Here is a 16,217-nt window from a genome sequence, read left to right as displayed (position 1 = left end):
AGTCATTTTCAGGTATTGAGCTGTCACATGGAAGAGGGATTGGTTAGGTTTGTTCTGCTGCCTTAAAGACTAAAACTAAGGGCAATGAATGAATGAATACAGACTTCAGGAAGGGAAAGCACTGTAACAATTAGATTTCTGCAAAAGTGTTTCGGGCTGCCTTGGGATTTAGGTGGGTTCCCTCTTCACTGAATGATTGGATGTGGCTATTACAAAAGAAAGTGCCATCCATCAACTTTGTTACTTGGGAAAAGCTTTACATGGTATATCATCCTTTCCTTCCCCAAAATAGTGTAAGTGGGCGTGAAATCAACTGAAAAACAAAACAAAACAAAACAAATTTGCTTGAGGTAATATGGGTGAGAGATGTGGTGCAATAAGGTCCTTTTGATAGGGAGATTCTTAGACTCCGGGACTCAGGACACTGTGAGGCTTTGCTAGGGAAGCAAAAGAGGTCATCGGGGAGGAGCTTATCTGGGGGAAGAAACCCCCTGGTAGCTTTCTATTTAAACTAATTATTGTCTTGCAGGGAGGTGCTAAACCTCGCAGTTTCTAAGGGGATGGAGTGTAAGTGTTGAATTTTGGTTCCATGGGACAAAACCTATTTGCTCTAGTTCCAGTTCTTTTCCTCTTCTGAAAGTCCGGGTGAGTTTTCTGGGCGTAAGTGAGGAGAGCGGGGCACTTGTGGTCACAGAAAAGACTTGGGGCATGAAGCATTTCGGGAGTTGAGACCAGCTGCCCCAGGCCTCTCTGGCCTTTCACCCCTCTACCTTGCCGCTGACGTGTATAATTAAAGGCAGAGGGTTGGGAGTCCAGCAGGCTCCGGGCTTTGTTGGGTGTGCGTGTCGAGGATTCAGTTACCTACACGCAGTGTGGCTTAGCGGGAAGCTCACTGGATTTGGTATCAGAAGACCTGGATTTAAATCATGGTTTTGTTACCTGTGTGAGCACTTCGTGTTCTCCGCGTCTCAGAAATAAAGTTGGTGAGAGACTGGACTAGGAGATCGGCATCCAAAGCCCCTTTCCTGCCTACCAATCATCCTAAAACGGAGCGGCGTGAGGTCGGGACGGGGCAGGACGGGGCAAGGCGTCCCCGCGTCCCCCCGCAAGGGTGCAGTTCTCTGCAGCACCTCGGCTCATCTCCCCTTCCTCCAGAGAACCAGTCATCTTCCCCCACTGTGGAAGACCTTCCGCTCCTCCCCTGAATCTGTCCTTTCCTTCCCTTAGAAAGCCCTTCCCCTTCATTTCTCCTCCCTAGGCTCTCCCTCCTCTTCCTCCGCTCTCCCCTCCTCTTCTCTCTTCCACTCCCGGCTCTCCAGGTCTCTCCATCCCCCCTCCTCCGCGCGGGGTACAGTCTCAGCTCTAGTCCAGCCTTCCCGAGAAGGCACAGCCCCGCCCCCTCCCCGAAAGGAGCCCCCCGCCCCGCCCCCCGTTTCCACTGGCGGCGGCGGCGGCGGCTGGAGCGGGAGTCTGGGCGGCGGCTGGAAGCTTCATTCCAGCCCCCCCAACCCCCACTCCTCCGCCCGCCGGGAGGCCGGGGCCCCGGCTCGGGCAGGGCGGCGGCGGCGGCGGCTGGGGCGCTGGCCCCGGGGCCGGCCGAGCGGGCAAAGTTGTGGAGACTCCGGCCGCTGCGAGAAGGAGGGGCGGGGAGGGCCGGTGCGGGCCGGCCAACCCGGACGGAGCCTTTCCCCGGCCCGGCCAGCGGGGCCCGGACGAGGACCGGAGGGAGCGGTAGGAGAGGGCGGGGTGCCCGGGCAGGGGGAGGGGGCGCGGGAGCGGAAAGAAGGGGCGCTAGGGTCGGGAGGGGACTAGGTGCCAGGAAGGGCTAGCAGAGGGCACGGGGGGGTGAGGAAATTAGGAAAGTTTCTTAGAGAGAATGGGATAGAGGAGAGAGTTGGGAAAGTTTCGGTAATGGGGTGGGCTACCTGGGACAGGAGGCAGGGCGGGGTGCTGGGAAGCGGGGTGAAGGGGGCATGTTAGAGAGCTTGGGCCAGGAGGCAGGATGGGTGGGTGGCATGTGGGGGGAGGGAAGGGGCACATTGGAGAGCCTGGGTGGATTGTGTGGGAGGGATGTGGGGGCAGGGGGGACATATTGGAGAGCCTAAGGCAGGATGGGAGGTGGGACATGGGAGAGCCTGGGACAGGAGGCAAGATGGGGAGGTGGGACATGGGGTGAAGGAGGACATATTGGAGAGCCAGGGTGGGATGTGAGGGTGGGATGTGAGGGTGGGATGTGGGGGCAGGGAGGGGGCATATTGGAGAGCCTGAGGCAGGATGGGAGGTGGGACATGGGAGAGCCTGGGACAGGAGCAAGATGGGGAGGTGGGATGTGGGGGGAGGGAAGGGGCACATTGGAGAGCCTGGGTGGGATGTGAGGGTGGGATGTGGGGGCAGGGAGGGGGCATATTGGAGAGCCTGAGGCAGGATGGGAGGTGGGATATGGGAGAGCCTGGGACAGGAGGCAAGATGGGGAGGTGGGACATGGGGTGAAGGAGGACATATTGGAGAGCCAGGGACAAGAGGCAGGATGGGGAGGTGGGATGTGGGGGGAGGGAAGGGGCACATTGGAGAGCCTGGGTGGGTTGTGTGGGAGGGATGTGGGGGCAGGGAGGGGGCATATTGGAGAGCCTGAGGCAGGATGGGAGGTGGGATATGGGAGAGCCTGGGACAGGAGGAGGCAGGATGAGGTGCTGGGACATGGGGTGAAGGAGGGCATATTGGAGAGCCTGGGACAAGAGGCAGGATGGAGGGGGAGGGAAGGGGCACATTGGAGAGCCTGGGTGGGATGTGAGGGTGGGATATGGGAGAGCCTGGGACAAGAGGCAGGATGGGGAGGTGGGAGATGGGGGAAAGGAAGGGAAATATTGGAGAGCCTGGGGCAGGAGGCAAGACAGGGTGGTGGAATGTGGGTGAAGGTGGTCATTTCTGGAAAGCTTGGGGCTAAAGTGAAGACAGGGTGAAAGAGGGCAATTTTGGAGAACCAGGACAGGGTGGTCCTATATGGGGTGAGGGAGGAGGTAAAGTGAAGTAAGAGACAGGACAGAACCCTCTGGGCTGACTGGGGCAAGAGGCAAGAGGGGGTGATATGATGTGGAGTGAGAAATTTGGAGGGAGTCCACTTATCTTGTGAGGACTGTTGGTTAAGTAAGAGGAAAGAAACAGAAATAGGGACAGGGCAGGCCTTCTGAGCCTTTTTAAGAATACCCACAATGACACTAATATTGATTGTAAGACAGATCACATAGGATTGTAAGGAGAATAGTAGAAATATTGAGTTTCAGTGGAGTTGACTGGCCCTGAAGTTACGGGACCAAGACCTACTGAGTTGTTAGGATTCCTAGTCTAGCTGTTTTCTGCTTTGAGGAGGGTGCTCAGAGGATGACTCGTGTGTGTGTATGTGTGTGTGTGTGTGTCTTCATTTATACCTATTAGCATTTGTGCAATAGTAAGTACAGGGAGGACATACTTCATAGGAGGTTATTTTAGAGCAGTTCAAGGCCTTGGGATTTAGCCAATCAGTTTGCATTAGTTTAAAAGATTTTAAATTTAAAACTACAAAAGAGGTGGTTTTTTTTTTTTTTTTAACTTTTCCCCCATAGAATTGTGCCACAGAATGTTAGGACTGGAAAGAAACTCCAGTCCAAACTCTTTTTATGATGAAGAAATTGAGCCACAGGGAGGTTCTGTTTAATGACTTGCCTTATGGTCAGTAAGTTTCACAGCTGGAACATATTTCCTAACTCTCAGCCTTGTGCTCTGCATTTGTGTATCTTGGAGCTGAAGTTGCAATATCTCTTCCTTGTTTGAAAAAGATGCAGTTCCCTTCCCTGACCTCTCCCCAAGAATTCTTGCAGTTTCTGTGTCTGATTAGAGATTTTAGAAAAATGGGAGAGGCCTCTGGCTGCCATCTTGTAAGTGGGGAAGCAAAATTATGTTTCCAAATGGGACTGAACTTGTAAGTCTTTTCTTGCCTCCTCAATCACTAAAATTAGATAGAAATTTCTGGGGGTCTGCCCCATACTTGGGAAGAGGTGAAGAGGCTAAAAGTACATCTTAAAGTCTTTGTTCTTTTTTTTTCTTTCCTTTCTGCTCCCTTCCTCCCATTTTCTGCAGAGCTATGATGGCAGAGATCCCACTTCTTCCAAGAAGCTTTCCTTGACTAGCTGAGAGAAAGCATAGATTTGTGCTCAACTCGATCTTAGACAGCAATATTTATTTCCCTGATAAATATATCCATAGGGACATTTCTATGTATCACATTATTGAGAAGTACAATCTGCTTTTATTATCTATACGGGGGATGAGAATAGCATTATGGAGAACTAAGTTATGGATAGTAGAAAACAGTTTAAACCCCTATACCATTTATATTTGGCTTAGGAATGCAGTCAGCAAGACAGATATTTATATTCACCCCCTCCCCTCTGGCCCAGCCCTAGTACTACTGACTCAGCTGAGCCTTCATGGGGAAGAAGGAGGATCTGGATGATTAAAACTCTCCTAACTAGTTAAAGTTAATTGTAACCCTTTGGGGTTTGTGTTTGCATTATTTCAGTTAGCTTTTAAGTTCCCTGTGGCCATATCTCCCTTCTCAATCAATAAACAGATATTTATTAACAGGCAATCCCTGTTTTATGCCTGATCCTGTGCTGGATACTGAGGATATAAAGAAATCTTAAGACCCCATCCTTAATTAGGCCAAAGCCTCTTTGGGAAAATATACATGCACACATACACAAAAGGAGAACTGTGTTGAGAATTTTGTGATAACCAAATGAGCAAGATTTATAAAATACCTACGGTGTGTCTAGCACCAGATTAGGTGGAATAGGGAATCCAGAGATAAACAATAGGGTCTTTGCCATTCAAGTCCTTGCAATCTCATTGTGAAACAAGTTTTGCAAACATGAAATGAAAGAGCACAGCCATTTCTACCACTACCACTAGCAGTCAAAGCCCAGAGGGTAGTCCTTCATGGCCTTAACCTGGCATCTGAACACCTTTGATCCTAATCTACCTTTTTAACCTGAACTACTAGTATTTGCCCATGTGAGTGGTCTCTAGGTTAATTCATTGTTTAGTTTGATTTATATATATATATATATATATATATATATATATATATATATATATATATGTTGCTTCTCTGGATAGACTGAAGGCTTCTTCCAGTTAGTAATCATATTGTATGCTACTTCTGTCTTGTAGCACCTAGTACAGTGCTATACATATCAAAGGTTTAGTGAATGTGAATCAAAATAATGAATTCGTGATGGGTGAGAACTGGCTCCAAAGGAAGAGGGTCAGTGTCAGCTTCTCAGAAATAACTGCTCATGGATGTCTCTTTTCCCACAGAAAGACCTCCCAGATCTCCTGTTGTTAGTAAGCAGCCCAAGTCTTTTCAGGAGGACAAGAGAAATCAGGTCAGTAGGAAGTCCGAGGAAACCTATATTATAAACACTAATGGTTTGCTTACTTCTTGATTGGGTGTTGGGGATGAGAGGATCCCATCCTCTTAGTAGGAGATGGAATGACTGGGTTTGGGGGACTTGTAGGGAGAGAGAATTATATACCCTCATTATTTCTAATTAGGAGCTAACACCAGTGTTAACTTGTACAATCATTCCAGCCTTTGCTGATTGTTTGAATGTATGGAAGGAGCTGAGGGAAGCAGGAGAGTCTTGTAAACTTCCTGCTTCCCACCCTTGAAAACCCTTGGGGAGCCAGGGTGGGACAAGGATGGAATATCCTGGATGCCTGGCTGTTGGGTAGTTTGCAGGAGAGAAGTCATTCCTTCTCTTCTACCTTCTCCTCCACCCCCTCAAATGCAGGCTCCTTCATAGACCACTGGGTAAACTTCACGCAGACTTCAAGATGTTCATGATGTTCTTCCCCCCTACTGGCAACTAATACATTTTTTCTCCTCGGTGGCTCCTTGCCAGGAAATTTGCTTCCTTGTGAGTCCCAACAGGGAGCCTCAAATTAGAACAGGGAATAGATGAATCTTATGTTGATCCTGAGTTGTAGTTTTGCACATTGCCCGCAAGTCTGGTACCCACAATGCCACCTTTGTTGTCTCTGTGGAAATGTTGGGCAGGTCTCCTCGTGGTCTGCTTTGATTTCATATATTTGCAGGCTAAATTGGAGAAGAGTGGGAATGTGAGTTCCCATTTTAAGAAACTCTCCCTCCTAGTCAGTGGTCTTGATGGCTATCAGTTTTCAGCTATGCTGCTTTGGGATTTGGGGTGCTGCTTATGTTTGGGGACTCATATGCAGCTGTGCAACCTGGCATGGATCTGAAAGAAATCAAACCAACTTAGAAATCAGGGATGTGGATAAAAAAGTTGAATATAAAAGGAAAATTACACACTTTGTTGGAACTAGCTTTCTTCAGATTTTTCAGGCTTCTGCCCTTTGGGAAAAAGTGGCAATGTCCTTAATTTGTGGAAAGGTTTGGGGGCAGAAACTTGAATCATCTAGTTTCTGATGGAACCAACCCAGACAAAGCCGTGAGGAGAACTCAAAAGGATCTGCACCACTCTGCAAGGACAAACAACATCTGAAAATATTTCTTTTCTTTCTTCCTCTCTCAAGAGAATTTTAATCTCCAGATCCAAATGCCTGAAAAAAAAAAGCTTTTGTGGTCTTTTGCTTCTTGTCCTTTGCTTTTTGAGTATGAGGGTTTGAAAGGTACAAAGTTAATAAGTAATCCTAAAAACTGCTTTCAGTTGAAAGCTGGGGGATGGGGGGAAAGAAGTTGTTTACAGTGATGGTATGGGTCACCTGGCTAGTAATCAGGTCTTTGTATTCTTGTGTTCTGGTTGTAAACTGGTACTGGGCATGCTTTCCTTATAAATTAGTACTTAAATTTTAGCTGAATTTGGAGGTGTCCATGTTACCATGTTGGATGGACTCTGGTTTTTCAGGTGAGTAAATTTAGCATCATCTATGGTCAGATATTGATTATTTACTCTTGATTTCCCTCTTCCTCAACCCCCAGACATAAAAATGTATCTATTTGTAGGTGTAGAACTGGGAAAGGATTGGGGGCAGAAATGTGAGTGTAAATGTGTATCTAGCTGTCTTCTGGCACATACATTGTTTTGTTTGACTTGTAGTCAAGAAGACCTGAATTCAAATCCCACTTCTGACAGTATTTGTGTGTCACATACAGCCATGAACAAGTCACTTAACCTCACCTTTTTCATCTGTAAAATGGCAAAAATTATACCTGAAATAGTTAATTAGGTAGGTTGTGAGATACTAATGAGTTGTGGAGCTAATGAGCTGCTTTCAAACTCTAAAGTGCTGTAAAGTGGCAGGAGGACTAGATCTGGGGTCAGAGACCTTTACTTAGCATCCTGGCTTTGCTGCTTAGTGTACTGAGTGGCTGTTGACTTTTCTGAGCATCTTTATGATGCTCTTATTCTGCCCCCTTCTTCCATATGATTTTTTAAATTTATTTTTTTCAATTAAAACATTTTTCTTCCATACTTGCCAATCAAAAAAAAAAAAATCCTTGTAACCAATATACATAGTTAACTAAAACAGATTTCCTCATTGGCCATGCCCAAAAAGTATGTCTTAAATTTCATTTTGAGTCACTTTCAAAAAATTGGCATTTCCAAAATTTTGTAAAGCCAAAGCTATGTGGGGAGCTGTATTCAGGAAAAAGGAAAGGGCAGAATAACAGGAAAAGGGGACAGGAAATATTTGGGCAGGGAGCAGGGAAGGAGGGGCAGGAGGCATTTTAATTTTGAGTGGTAATAAGTGACTGTTTTAAGAGAATGTTCCACAGATTCTTCTTTACCAAACAGGATGGCTGTGCATATTTTTCCTTTACTGTGATATTTATATAAGAAGTGTTTGTAGCCTCTGATCCTAGGATAATAATCTCAAGTATTTGCATAATGCTTTAAAGTTGCAAAGTGCTTTGCAATTATTATCTAATTTGATCCTCACAACAACCTAGGGAAGTAGGTCCTGTTATCATCCCCATTTTACAGATGAGGAAAAATGAGGCAAGCAAAGGTGAAATGATTCCAGCCAAGTAAATGTCTAAGGCTGGATTTGAACTCCAAGTATAAGACTCTAACAACTGTGATATCTCAGTGATGATCTTGTGGTATCTGTCTATGCCCGTGCTATTGAATCACAGGAAGGAGGGAATTTACCTCTTAATTCCACTTTTGGGCAGCTCTGATTATTAGAATATTTTTCCTATATTGAGCAATTTTCATTTTTTGCTTCTAGTTTTGCCCTTGGGTGCCAAGCAGAACAAGGCTCATTCTCCTTCTATATATGAAGATCCTTAATGTTTTCCTCTTAAATGTTGTCATCTTAAGACTAAATAACCTTAATTCCTTTGATTGATCTTTGTATAGCACGGTCTCTAATTTTATCATTGTCTTGGTCACATTTGTGGATGGGTTCTAATTTACACAAGCATTTATTAAGCCCCTACTGTGGATATGTCACATAATGTATATACTAAGACAAATATGCCCTCAAAAACCTTATATTCTTCTTAATGTGAACCTCAAGGTATTATAAATAATGTTAAGTTTATTTTTATTTTACTGAAGGAACAGTCATGCAAATAAATAACTGCAAAGAAAATTTCTGGAATGGGGTACATTATTAACGCCCATGGGGATAGCGGATAGTCTTTTTTATTAATTTTATAATTATAATTTTTTTGACAGTACATATGCATGAGTAATTTTTTTTTACAGCATTATCCCTTGTACTCATGTTTCCAAATTTTCCCCTCCCTCCTTCTACTCCCTCCCCTAGATGACAGGCAATCAATAGGGGATGGTCTTAAAGGCTTTAGGTAAGAAGTCATACTTGAACTGAGTGTTAGTGAAGAGCTAGGGAACAAAAGAGGTGAGGACATAAAAGACAGACATACAAAGTCATGGAAGCAGGAGATGAAATGCTCCCTCCCCCCCATTTTTATTTATTTTTAGCATTTTTTAAACATTTTTTTTGGTTTCAGTTTCTTTCCCTCCCACCAGCTCCTCCTCCACCTACAGGGAAGAGGAACAATAGAATATCAAATACACATGAAAAATCATCCAAAACATTTCCATATTAGCCATGATATGGGGGGAAATATAAAAAAAGTGAAAAAAATTATACTTCAGCTTGTATTCAGAAGCTCATCAATTTTTTCTCAGGAGGTGGATAGAATTTTTCATCGTGAATTGTCTTCAGAATTTTCTTGGATCATTGTATTGATGAGAGTTGCAAAGACTTTCACAATTGATCATTATTATAGTAGTGCATTACAGTGTGCAGTGATCTCTTGGTTTTGCTCACTTCTCTATGGATCAGTTCAAATAAGTCTCCTTGTTTTTCTGAAATCATCCCTCTCATCATATCCCCGTCACAGTTATGTATCACAATCTGTTCAGCCGTTACCCAGTGGATAGGCATCCCCTTGATTTCTAATTCTTTGCTACCATAAAAAAAAGAGCTGCTATATGTATTTTTGTGCACAGAGGTCATTCCCTTTTTTCTTTGATCCCTTTAGATATACTCTTAATTGAGGTATTTCTGGGTCAAAGGGTATGCAGAGTTTTATAACCCTATGGGCATAATTTCTAAACTATTCTCCAGAATGATTGGACCAGTTCATCACTTATCATGCATTAGTGTACCTATCTCATAGATGTGAAGTGGTACCTCAGAGTTGTTTTACTTTGCATTCTCTGATCAATAATGATTTAGAGCATTTTTTTCCATATAACCACAAATAGTTTTGATTTCTTTATCTTGAAAACTACCTGTTTTATGGCTCTAGATATTTTTATAAATTTGGCTTAGCTTCCTATATATATTTGAGAAATAAAGGTTTTATTATAGAAACTTGCTGAAATTTTAAAAATATTACTGACTATGATACCTTTTAACAAAATGTTTCCTTGATTAGACCTATTTTTGCTTTTGTTTTGTCTAATGTCCTGATTGCTACCTTTGCCTTTTTAAAAAATTACAGCTGAAATATAATAGATTCTGCTCCAGCTCCATATTTTAACTATGCATGTGTCTTTCTGTTTTAAATGTGTATCTTATAGACAACAAATTGTTGGATTCTTGTTTCTAATCTATTCTACTATCTGCTTTCATTTTATGGATGAGTTCATCCCATTCCCATTTACAGTTATGATTATCAATTATGTATTTCCCTCTCTACTATTTCTTCTGCCTTTCCTTCTCATTTTCTTTCTACTCTGTTCATCCTCAGAAATCTGTTTTGCCTCTGATCACTACTTCCCTTAATCTTCCCTCTGTTTTATCATTATCCTCTCTTTCTACTGTCCTTTCTCCTCCTACTTCCTTGTTGGGTAAGATAGTTTTCTAAAGATGAACATGGAAATATGTTTTGCATATTTGTACATTTATGACCTGTATCAAATTGCTTAAACTGTCAGAGATGAGGGGTGGGAAGGAGGAAGAATTTGGAAAAAACATGTCTGGGTTGCAGGGCTAAAATCAGTAATAGGATATCTTATAGAAAGTGATGGATTAAATTTGTAATATATAATTTCTTATAAAAATAAATTTCCATACCAAACTGAGTATGTATACTTATTCTTCGAGCCAGTCTGATGAGAATGAGATTTAAATGTTGCCTGCTACTCCTTCCCCATTCTACACCCCCCCCCACTGTAAAAGCTCTTATGTTAGATAATTTTCCTCATTCTTTTTCACCCTTCTCCCTTTCCCAGGACATTTATCTTTCTTACCCCTTTATATTTTTCTGAGATCATGTTACTCATATCCATATTCTTCCATCTATGTAGACTTCTTTTAACTACGCTAAAATGATAAATTTTTAAAGGAATTATTAGTATTATATTCTTGTATGGGAATGTAAAAAATACAATCTTATGGAATCCCTTATTTTTTCCTAATTATCTTTTTATATTCCTCTTGATTCTTATGTTTGAATGTCAAAAGTTCTGGCCTTTGTATCAGGAATGTTAGAAAGTCCTCTATATCATTAAATGTCTATTTTCCCTTTTAAAGACTAAATTCAATTTTGCTGGATAAGTTATTCTTGATTGTAATCCTTGTTCCTTTGTTTTCTGAAAGAGCATGTTCCAAGATATCCACTCCTTTAATATGGAAGCTACTAAATCTTGTGTAATCCTGACTGTAGCTTTGCAGTTTTAGAATTCATTCTTTCTGGATGCTTGCAGTGTGTCCTTTTTGACTTGGGATCTCTAGAATTTGCTATAATATTTCCAGGAGTTTTCAATTTTGGATTTCTTTCAGGATATGATTAGTAGATTCTTTTGATTTTAATTTTATTCTCTGAATCTAAGATATTAGGGATTTTTTCCATTATAATTTCTTGAGATTTCATGTCTAGGTCCCCTTCTTTTTTTTTGTCATAGATTTCAGGTAATCCAGTATTTTTAAATGATCACCTTATCATTTAATTTCCTGGTCACTTGTTTTTCCTATGAAATATTTCCTATTTTCTTCTATTTTTTTCATTTTTTACTTTTAAAATTGTTTCTTAATGAATTATAGAGTTATTAGTTTTGCTTGTCCAATTCTAATTTTTAAGGAATTATTATCTTCACTGAGCTTTTGTACTTTCTTTTCAAAGAGTAAATTTTTGTGCCTCTTTTACCATTTCATAATTCTATTTTTAAGGTATTATTTTTTTCATTTTTGGTGCTTCTTTTACTAAGCTGCTAATTCTGTTTTCCTAGTTTTCTTGCATCGGTCTTATTTCTTTTCCAAATTTTTCCTTTACCTCTCATCTCTTTCTTTAACTCCTCTAGGAATTCTTGTTGGGCTTTTCTTTGAAGGTTCACTTGCAGATATTTTTGACATTATTGTCTTCTAAGTTTGTGTCTTGGTCTTTCCTGCCTGTAGTAATTTTTTGTGGTCAAATGACTTTTTCTTTTCTTCTTTTTTTTTTTTTTGGTGGTTTGCTCATTTTCCCCAGCTATTTCTTCATTTTAAGCTTTATTTTAAAGTTGGGCTTTGCTTACCTTAATGGGTGGGGAGACTCTCTCAAAGTAGGTTTTGTAAGCTGCAGTTTTCAGGGCTTGTTTTGGGGGTCTGCACATTTTTAGTGTGGTGTGATTTGGGGATAGGTGTAGTCACTGTTCTTTAGGTCTGTGCTCTGGTCTTTACTCAGGAAGAGCCCCTGCTCCCCTTCAGGCAAATGTGCTATAAGCAATGGAACAGTGACCAGATCTCTTGCTGCACCAAGTGTTTTTTTTTTTTTTTTTTTTTTTTTTTTTTTTTTTTTTTTTTTTTTTGTCTTGGACATGTTAGCAGGACTCTAGCTCCCCTGTGACTGACTGTCACGTAGAACTGCATATGGGCAATAGAGTTGCCAGACGGTGCCACATTCTGCACCTAGTGCCAGCAGAGGGTCCCCCATAATTTCTTTCTGACCATTTGTCTGATCCTCTTCCCATCTCTGCTCTGAGAGATCCTGAAGTTGTTGCTATGTGCAAGGCCCATGTTAGTGTTGCAGCTATGTACTCTTCAGGCTACTCAGTGTCATAGATATCTCCTGCAGACCTCCCAAGTTGCCTTTGCTTGGAAAAATGTCTCACTCTGACCTTTTGTTGGCTCTGTCGCTCCAGAATTTGATGTAAGGCATTATTTTAAAGTTGTTTGTTGGGGAATGTTAGGAGAGTCCAGCTGGGTTGCTGTCTCTACTGTCATCTTGGAGCTCTCTCCCCCCATCGTCTAATCCAAATGTTATTTTACTGGGAATAGCAAGTAAGCAGGCTTGACTGGAACATAGGAATGTGAGGGATGGTAATGTGAAATTAATTCAAAAAGATAGGTTGGAGCCAGTTTGTGACAGGCTTTAAATGCCAAATAGAAGTATATAGTTTTTTTTCCCTAAAGACAGCGGAGAGGCATAGAAGCTTTTGGTATGGAAAAATGAATTGTGCTTCAGGAATATCATTTTGGCAGTTATGTGAAGGATAGATTGGAGAAGGGAGAAAGTATGCAAGAAAAAATTAGGAAACCAGTGCAATAATCTTAAGTTAGAGGTGTGAGGGATTGAGCTCAGAGGTGGTAGATTTTGGAGTGGGTTGTAGCAGTTGATGGAGAATGAAGAGTTGAGAATGACGGGTGATGAACCTGGGTGACTAGACGGATGATGATGTCCTTGAAAAACATAGGGAGGTCAGAAGGAGGAGGATATGTTTAGAGGAAAAGATAGCAAGTTTGGTTTAGCATATTTTGAGTTCAAAATGACCAATGGAATAATCAGGTTGAGATATGGGACTAGAGTCCTGGGGAGAGATGAGGATTGGAGATCTCTTTCTCTTTCTCTTTCCCTCTCCATCCCTCCCCCTTTCCTTCCCACCTCTTTCCCCAGATCTCCCTCCCTCCCCTTCTCCCTCTTTCTCCTCTTCTTTTCCTCTCCTTCTCTCTCTCTCTCTCTCTCTCTCTCTCTCTCTCTCTCTCTCTCTCTCTCTCTCTCTCTCTCATTCTCTCTCTCTCATTCTCTCTCTCATTCTCTCTCTCTCTCTCATTCTCTCTCTCTCTCTCTCTCTCTCTCTCTCTCTCTCTCTCTCTCTCTCTCTCTCTCTCCCTCCCTCCCTCCCTCCCTCCCTCCCTCTCTTCCTCCCTCCTTCTCTCCTCCTTTCCTTCCCCCTCTCTATCTCTCTCCCCATATTTCCCTCCCTCCCTCCCCTTCTCCCTCTTTCTCCTCTCCTCTTCCTCTCTGTCTCTCTGTCTCTGTCCCTGTCTGTCTGTCTGTCTCTCTCTCCCCCTCCTTCCCTTCCTCCCTCTCTCTCCCTTCCTCCCCCTCTCTTCATCTCTGTGTGTCAGGAGGACCTGAGTTCAAATCTGTTCTCAGATACTTAACACTTCCTGGCTATGAGACCCTGAGCAAGTCACTTAACCCCAGTTGCCTTAGCCAAAAAAAAAAAATTAAGTGGCAGGTTTTTAAGGGTTTTTGAAGATAAACAAAAAAGGGCATATTTGTAGGCACCAGATAAAAAACTAGTGGATTAGCATGAAGGGTTGATGATGGAAGAGAGAAACTCTGAAGGGGATTGTAAGATATAAGAGGGGATACATCAAGTCCAAGTTGAATTATATCCATTGTAATTTAATAATATTTTTCAACATTTATATGTTTGCCTCTATAAGGCAGCATGCTAGATGCTATGGGAACTACAGAGATGGATATTATCCCTATCCTTATGGAGGCTACATGTTTTGTAGAGAACAAAAGAATTCTGTCTCAAAAGTCTTCTTGACTCTAGGTATGCCTTCCTCCATTTTTGGAGAAATGGGAATGGATATTGAAAGTGAAGAGGTTTTAAAAAATCATTAAGTCAGCCAGTAAGTGTTAAACATTTAGTATGAGGCAAGCATTGATGGATGTAAAACATGGCACCCATTCTCATAAGGAAGGCAAAGAATATATCTATATCTATATTGATATAGAGATACACACACAGATATATATCTGTGTTTGTGTGTGTGTATAAAACATGGCACTCATTCTCATGAGAGAGGCAAGATATATATATATATATGTTTATATATATGTATATATCTATATATTTATACACATACCACATATATACACATACACATAGAGTAATAAAAGGCAGTTTACACAAATGCTAAATTGAGTTACATAGATTTTTAAAGTAGAATTTGAAGAGGCAGAAAAGAGGTAGGTTGAGGTGGGAGCATGGTGTTCTTGAGGGGAGTAGAGGAATCAAGAACCTATAAAAATGGTAAGGAGATTATGACTGGAGTAGAGAGGCTGAAAGCAGAGGGAGATTGAGGTAGGATGACTTAGGGCCACGTGTTAAAGGTACTTTAATGGCCAACAGAAGGTAGTTAATAGGTAGTAGGGTATTGTAAGTTGTTTTACTTAAAAGAGGTAAAATAGATATCTAAAATAACATGTGGGTAGGAGCCTCTGTTAGAAGATTTTCCCCTCACTACCCCCTCTCCACAGCCATGACCTTATGTATGAGGGTTGTGTTTATGAAATATCTTGGAGTGATTAATTAGAATCTAGAATTAGAAGAAACTTTTATTGAGTCCAACTTCATAATTTTTGTAGAATCAGATCTTATAGTTGGCAAGGATTTAGTTGAAACTGCACCCAAACAAGAATTATATCCTAACAAGGGGTCATCCAGACTTTGCTCCAAGACCTACAGAGAGGGGGCAGAAGGTGGGGGGGGGTGTCTAAGTGTGTGGTGCATGCATTCCCTCTCAAGGCCGGCCATTCCCTTTTGTTAGGAAATTTTCCTTTATTTCAGATTGAAATCTATCTTGCACATTTTTCTTCCTCACTTGACAGAGGAAGATTCAAATTGGACTTTGGCCTCTTATGTGAGGTCACTATTTCTGTATTTTTCTCTTTTTTTTTGGTCACTTATTGACCCTAAATCTTCTACACTAAAAGGCTATAACTCCTTTAGGAAAGAATGAGATTAGACAAAATTAAGGGGAAAGAGGTGTAATGAGGAGTCAATGGGGTCATTAATGCTACACTGGGGCTCAGTTTGGCGAACAATGCCATGAAGTTACCATTAGGAAGGATTCTCCCTCATTCTAACCATTTATCTAACTTGCTATTCCCTAGAGAGTTTAAACTTGACTTGACAAAATATGCTTTTCCAGCAACAATTCTTTTACCTTTATCTGTTTCATAGATTATGTATTAATCAATTTGTACAAAGGAGAGTAGATTTATAATCTCCCTACCTTTTCCTAGGACCTCTCTTGAGAGAAATGCTTCATATCTGAAAAACACTAATTCTCTTTCCCATCCAATTCTTTGTCCTCTCTCTCCCTATTTCCCTTCCTCTCTGCTCCCTCCAGTGTCCATTTCTCTTATAATATGTGGTATGGGAGAACGGCTGAAACTCAGTGACATATTTATCCTTGGAAATGATATGCTAGGCACCTCAGCATGGTCAGGCAGTTAGAGTAATTTAGCTAAGTTTAAGAGTCCTGATGGATCTGTATATCTTGAAAAACAAAGGGTTAATACCATTTAATGATTTATTTACTCGATATTTATAAGCACAGTGTACTAGATTTTAAGGAGAGATTACAAAGACAGATCACAAACCACCAAGAAGTCTATGCAGTGTCAGGAATTGGAATGAAACTTTGAAAAAAAGCCTAGTCTTGACTGGCAGCTATTCTCCTGCCTCCTTCCTTCTGCCAAGACAGCATTG

General features: G+C 41.8%; 1 protein-coding gene across 4 annotated transcripts in view; it reads left to right on the top strand.

Annotated features, from left to right (window-relative positions):
- Window positions 1-623: 623 nt before the first annotated feature.
- The window catches only part of TSPAN9 (tetraspanin 9), a 243,067-nt gene continuing 227,473 nt past the window's right edge, over window positions 624-16,217 (top strand). For 2 of the 4 annotated variants that reach the window (XM_074269260.1, XM_074269259.1), the window contains exons 1-2: window positions 1,455-1,731; window positions 5,356-5,423. The gene's annotated coding sequence lies outside the window, so the exon portion shown is untranslated. Of the gene's footprint in view, window positions 646-836; window positions 984-1,454; window positions 1,732-5,355; window positions 5,424-16,217 lie in introns of those variants that run through there. The other 2 variants (XM_074269262.1, XM_074269263.1) reach the window with 2 other exon arrangements.

This window comes from Sminthopsis crassicaudata, chromosome 5 (genome assembly GCF_048593235.1).
Source record: "Sminthopsis crassicaudata isolate SCR6 chromosome 5, ASM4859323v1, whole genome shotgun sequence".
NCBI classification, from domain to species: Eukaryota; Metazoa; Chordata; class Mammalia; order Dasyuromorphia; family Dasyuridae; genus Sminthopsis; species Sminthopsis crassicaudata.
The sequence above is the reverse complement of the archived record's forward strand: the minus strand, read 5'-3'. Positions and strand labels throughout refer to the sequence as shown.